Source organism: Tiliqua scincoides, chromosome 1 (genome assembly GCF_035046505.1).
Source record: "Tiliqua scincoides isolate rTilSci1 chromosome 1, rTilSci1.hap2, whole genome shotgun sequence".
NCBI lineage: Eukaryota > Metazoa > Chordata > Lepidosauria > Squamata > Scincidae > Tiliqua > Tiliqua scincoides.
Window position 1 is genome coordinate 223,509,108 of NC_089821.1, and position 6,960 is coordinate 223,516,067.

The window sequence follows — 6,960 nt, forward strand, 5'->3', positions numbered from 1 at the left end:
CAGGAGGCTCAGGTAAGTGCACCCAAGCCCCTGCAGCCCCCTGAGTGGGCACAATCCTGGGGATTGTGCTGCTGCCTCCTCCCTGCCTCCAGGCTGCCCCCGTCCCTTAAGGGGGCAGAGGCCAGGGCCCACAGGCTGAGGCATCGCGACGCCCCAGTTTGAAAAGCCCTGCTGTAGTCTGATGCAGCCTGAGCATGACCAATGGCCCTCCAGAGAGACAGAATGTTGAGGGGTCAATTGTGGAGAAAAACACCCCAAAATAGCAGAATGAGAAGAGGGCAGGAAGAGGGAACCAGGCCTGCTTGTGCCAGTTGGGTATAAGGTCGAAGAGATGCAATTATATGGCAGGTCTCACATGTCTTTCGATATTTGTCAGAGAAGTGAACTGCAAAAAGCAGACAAGTTCTGCTCCTTGCTTACACATGTTAACATTATCTGTGTTTGTATCTTATTCAGCAGCTGCTACACTTGCCTCTCCATGACTCACTCCTTTCCTCAGAATGAGATGGAAGAAGGGAAAGTCAAATAAGGTAAATATCTCAATTTCATGCAATCAGTAACATTTGATAGATGCAATTCGTATTATCAAGAACTTGAAGCAATTTGTGCGGGGGGGGGGGAAACAGGAGTGTGGACAGAGGTTACAAAGAAGTTTCCCAGTGATGTATCCCAGAGTTAATTTGATAAATCCATTTGAATGTAATTTAGTAGATGCTATTTAATGAAGAGACCTCTCAATTTCAGAACAGATATTATATTTACTTACTAATTTAATTGCAACTGTTACCCTGCACATGCCCGATCTCATCTGATCTCGGAAGCTAAGCAGGGTCAGGCCTGGTTAGTACTTGGATGGGAGACCGCCTGGGAATACCTAGTGCTGTAGGCTTATACCATGGTCTTTCGAGACTGAAGGTTGCCAACCATAAGGGCAATGCAGCTTAATTGTTAAACTTATACTCTCTTCCCAGCCCAGCTGGACTCCTGAAATGTCTTACAGCAAAAAGATTACAATGAAAACAACAATCTCTGTTCCTACAGAAACCACATATATAAAACAACCAGAAATTCAAAAAGACCTCTTCCACTTTCTCCAGTAACCTAAATCAGTGGTACTCAAACTGATGGGTCGCGACCCACCAGCTCATGAAATGATGCACTGTTCCCTTTAAAGGGTGGGGGCAAGGGGAAAGCAGTGAAGCGATCCCCAGGATCGCACCCCTGCAGGGGAAGGGGGGCTATTTTTAAACACACGTGCTCTCCGGGTCCAGGGGGTGCGGGGAACCCCACGGAGCACTTGCAGGGCTCCCCATGGCTTCTAAATAGTGAAGTTGCAAGCATGATTAAACCAGAAGTGGAATTTCCAGTCTCATTGCATTTGCAACTTTCACTATTTAGAAGCTGCGGCGAGCCCTGCAAGCACTCCACATCACCTGGACCCTGATAGCACATATGTTTCGTTTAAAAATAGCCCTCCTTCTTCCGCAGGGACGTGATCCTGGGGATTGCTTCGCTGCCCCTGCCCAACAAAGGCTTACCCCAGGAGTAAAGCTCCTGGGAAGTTAAGGAACCACTGACCTAAATGCTTTTTTGTGAACAGAAAACTTTTGACTAGTCTTCTAATCCAGTGGTTCCCAAACTGTGTATCAGGACCCACTGGTGAGTTGTGACCTGATTTTTGGCAGGTTGCCAAAGGGTGATGGAAAGATAACCAATTGCCTCAAATCCTGAGCTGCTACTGAAGTCCTGAGCTGCTAAAATCAGGTACTGTCGCTGCTAATTACCTTCCAAAGAGCTCAGCTCCTTCAGTTTACAAGTATGTGTAAATATAGGGAGATAAATGTTTGAGGGTCTTTTTTCTGGTTATTACTACTTATAAATAAATTAAATTAAATACTACTTCATTCTAGATCTTCTTTTTTAAAATCTGGTAAACCTAGGTGCGTCCTAATAGAGCAGGGGCGTCCAAACTTTTTGGCCGGAGGGCCACATCATCTCTCTGACACTGTGTTGGGGGCCAGGAATAAAAAAAGAATTAATTTACATTTCAAATTTGAATACATTTACATAAATGAATATATTAGAGATGGAACTTATATGAATGAATGAAGGTCTTGCAATAACTCAAGGCCTATAAAAGGCCTTGCACAAAGCAAGACTGGCCTTTCCTTCACTGCTGCTGCTGCTGCATCACAGACGTGAAACAGCAAGCAGTAGAGGGAACCCTTGTCCCACAACTCATGCAAGAGGTCAACAGTCGCCCTCACGATAGCAGTTGCATCAAACCAGCACGGGCTCCAGCAAGTCTCTGGAGGGCCAGAGGCTCATTGAATACTGGGAGCTACCTGCGGGCCGGATTGGAAGTCCTCGAGGGCCGCAAGTGGCCCCCGGGCTGGGGTTTGGCAGCCCTGCAATAGTGTGTCATTTTAAAAAGTTTGTCCTGGTGCTAAAAAGTTCGGAAATCACTGTTCTAATCCTATGTACATTCATTTGGGGATAAATCTCATTGTTCCCAGTGAGACATGGGAGGGGGCTGCAAAGGTTAGATGTAATCTCTCCATAGGCCCAGTCCTACGGCACTTCCCTCTGACAGAACTCTGTCAGCACAAGGCTCTCTTCATTGGCACTACAGATGCAATGACAGTGGTGTCACTAGGGTTCGTGTCACCTGGTGTGGGATGCCAGCGCGTCACCCCCATGCAGTGGGTGGGGCAACACCCCAGGTGGTGGGCTTGGTGATGTACCATCACTCCCTCCCCACTGGTTCTTTGTCTGTACCTTTTGATAGAACAAAGATAGAACACATTCTGCATGAAATTATGCATTGATTGATATATAACATAATGGTATAATTCCTCCCAACTGTGATTTTAGTCACTAGTGGTGTCACACACACACCCAGGGTGTCAACTTATTAACACCTTATTGCAGCAATTCTCAAACTTTTAGCACTGTGTCCCACTTTTTAGAATGACAATCTATCCGTGACCCACCAGAAATGATGTCATGGTGGAACTGACATCACCAGGCAAATTAAAATAAATAAGTGTAAATAATTAAAGTAAAACAAATAATTAAGTAAGCAGAAGCCAGCCCTGTACCACCAAGTGAATTTCCTCTGTAGCCTGCCTGCAATAACATCTCCTTCTGAAATCAGTACAATTTCAGCCCTACCCAGTGCCCAATTCAATTGAAGAACTTCCAGATCACTGTCAGGATCCACCTGGCTTTGCAAGTCTCAAAAAGTTTCACCTTATCAGCTGAAGCCTCTGTTTTGATCCTTTTTAGTGAGGGGGGAGGCTGCCTTCTGACTTGTTGAGCTCCAGTTCCATCAGAACCATTCTGGTGGCTTCACATTCCCCTTTGCCTACCCTGACCACCAGCCCAGGTACATTTGCTTACTCACACAGTGGCGTCTCTAGGGGGGTACAGGCCACACCAGGTGACACGCCAGGGAGGGGAGACGCACCCTGGGGGGTGATATGCTAAAACTGCGGCATTAGGAGCTACCCTATCATGCCATATACATTGGATGTGGAATTCCCAGCAGAGTGCAATGCAAAAAACAGAATTGAAATCGCTCCTTTCGTTCAAAAGTTATGGCTAAAAAACCAGAAAGAAAAAATGAATGGATCCCTATGGAAAGTGAAAGTGAGCCGTATTGTGCGTTTACTCACAAGTAGGTGTACTTGCCATAGTCCGTCAAAAAGGGCAGGCTGAGAGGAATCCAAAGAGGTCAGAATGGTCCCAATCCAATGAATGCAGCCCTCAAAAAACACCCAAGGAGCTCTATGCTCCCTCCCAGCTGCCAGTCTATGGAGCCCTATGGAAAGCAAACTTAACCACATGGTTGCGTTTACTCACAAGTAGGCAGACGTGCCTTGGTTGGTGGTCAAGCCAGGCAAAGGGGAATGTGAGGACACCAGAATGGTCCCGATCCGATGGAACTGGAACACAAATGATACAGAAGGCATCCTTCCCCCCCCCCCCCACTAAAAAGGACAAAGAGGCTTGAGCTGGTAAGGGGAACGTTTTCTATTTTGCACTTGCAAAACCAGGTGGGTCTATCTTGATATGCCTGAAATAGAACTTTAAACTGGGCACTGGGAGGGCTGGAAATCTCATTGATTCTTTTTGGGGGGTTGTTATTGCAGGCAGACTACAGAGTAAGCTCCATTGACCACTATAGGACTTACTTCAGAGTAGACATGCATAGGATTGGGCTCACAGGCTGCAATCCTACCCACACTTTCCTGAGAGTAAGCCCCATTGACCACAACAGGGCTTACTTCAGAGTAGATTCACTTGGAACAGGACTGGCTCCCCCTTATTTAATTATTTCTTTTATTTTAATTTAATTATTTATAATTATTTATTTTAATTTGTTTGATGATGTCACTTCTGGCCATGACATCACTTCCAATGGGTCCCGGACAGATTGTCATTCTAAAAAGTGGGTCCCAGTGCTAAATGTTTAAGAACTGCTGCAGTAAGGTGTTAGTAAGTTGACACAGGGGTGTGCATGTGTGACTCTACAAGTTTTCAAAATCACTAAAATCAGAATTTGGAGGAGTGAGACCATCATATTATATATCAATCAATGCATAATTTCATGCAGAATGCAATGAAACAAACCACATTGAAATATCTGTGTTCTAACAAAAGGTACAGCCAAAAAACCAGTGGGGGCAGGGCTATGGTGCATCACCACGCCCACCACATTGGGTGTTGCCCCACCCACTGCATGGGGGTAACTCACTGGCATCCCACATTGGGTGACATGAACCCTAGTGACGCCACTGTCATTGCATCTGCAGTGCCAATGAAGAGGGCCTTGTGCTGACAGAGTTCTGTCAGAGGGAAGTGCCGTAGGACTGGGCCTATGGAGAGATTACATCTAACCTTTGCAGCCCCCTCCCATGTCTCACTGGGAACAATGAGATTTATCCCCAAATGAATGTACATAGGATTAGAACAGTGATTTCCGAACTTTTTAGCACCAGGACAAACTTTTTTAAATGACACACTATTGCAGGGCTGCCAAACCCCAGCCCGGGGGCCACTTGAGACACGAATCCTAGTGACACCACTGTACTCAAAAGCAGACACGACTGTGAGGCTTAGTTTCACTTTTCACAATACATTTGTCTGCTTGGAGGGAGGGATTTCCTTCTCAGGTGTTTTGGGGGGCTGCATTCATTGGATCAGGACCATTCTGGTGTTGTTGGATTCTTCTCAGCCTGCCCTTTCTGATGGATTAAGGCAAGTTCGCCTACTCACAAGTAAAGGCATGAGACAGCTCAGTTTCACTTTCCATAGGGCTCAATGCATTTTTTGTTTCCTGGTTTTTTGGCCATAACTTTTGATAGAAAGGAGACATTTCACTCTGGTTTTCTGCTTTGCATTCCGCTTGAAATTCCGCATCCAATGGTTTACAACATGATGGAGTTACTCTTAACCACCATGATTTTAGCACATCACCCCCCAGTGCGCGTCACCCCCCCAGTGTGCGTCATCCCCCCAGTGCGCGTTACCTGGTGCGGCCCACACCCCCTGTGCCCCCTAGTGATGCCACTGGCAATGATGATGTGCACAACAGCAAGAATGATTGGCAACTGTGTATGCGCACTATCAGAGCACCCAGGCCAGGATGGAACCTGCCACCACAGTGTGGATGCACACATGTTCATTTTACCCTAATGAGCCACCAAAAAGGGTCTTACTCTCATAGCAGGAGTGAACAGTTCCCTCACCAAATTGTCATATCCTCATAATTCTACAGACTTTTGTTTGGAATTTAACAAATACTTCAGATCATTTGTGGGGGGTTATTCTGCCACTGAGGAACTATTAACTGATCTAACTAAGGGCCTGATCTCATCCAACTTTCCAGCACTGATGTAGCTGTAGCAGTGGGGTATGTGCTGCATCCTATTGGGGGGGCAGTAAGGAGGCCTCCTCAAGAAAGGTTTATTCCCTTACCCCGAGACTGCACTGTGGCTGTATTGGTGCAGGTAAGTTGGATAGGATTGGGCTCTAAGGTCAACCCTATCCCCCACCACCATTGATAACCGTACAGCTATGCTAACAGGTCATGTGCTGCATCCAGTGATGGGGAGGGTGATAAGGAGGCCTGCCAGAGTTAATATATTTTCTACTTAGTTTTTCATAGGCCTCTTCGTGGCCAATGGGTTTCCTCAGACCTACACCACCTATATAGCTGGCATAATTCCAGAGAGAGAAAAGGGGTGGGGCAGGTTCAGAAAGACAGGATAGGATCCGTGAGCATGTTGGTGCCATTGGGATCTACTCCTCTCACTCCCCCTCCTTGCCCTCCTCATTCCTAACTATGACATGCCCTGCCGCCAGCTTACCATGGTCAGCCCAGGATTTGCAGTGGTGGGGCTGCAACTGGCCTGGCAGCAGTGCAATTTTTGTGCCAGCTCTGGACCTTTTACAACAGTGGAAGTCGGCCATAGAATTGGAGCATAAAAATAATACCCTAAAGCAAACAGAATAAGACAGCTATTGGAAAACATGGAGGACAAACTAGTTAGAATATTAAGCTAAATAATCAATGTCAGGGTATGTTGTGGCTCATTAATTTAATGGAGAGCTACATCTGAAAATAAGCTTCCTATGAAATGTGTCCCATCTACCATGAAATATATAGTTAATAATTCTGCACTTTGTCAACAAGTTGAAAATCAGTCAATATAACCCTCTTCCCACAAGCTGCTTAGAAACTGAAAGGCCCAACTTCAGCCACAACATGGCTATAGTTCCCCCATAATGCAGTGTGGCAAAATTGTATCAGGCAGGATCAGCAGCCCGTATGCCCAAAATGAATGTGGCTGTTCTTATGCCCCCGTTGCTGCAAGCTCTGCACACAGTGTCAAATGCAATTGGATCATCCCATCTATAGATAGGAAGGAAAGAACCCTGGAATTAGCTAACGTA

General features: G+C 46.1%; 1 pseudogene; it reads left to right on the forward strand.

Annotated features, from left to right (window-relative positions):
* Positions 1–772: 772 nt before the first annotated feature.
* Positions 773–889, forward strand: LOC136638187 (5S ribosomal RNA; annotated as a pseudogene).
* Positions 890–6,960: the final 6,071 nt, after the last annotated feature.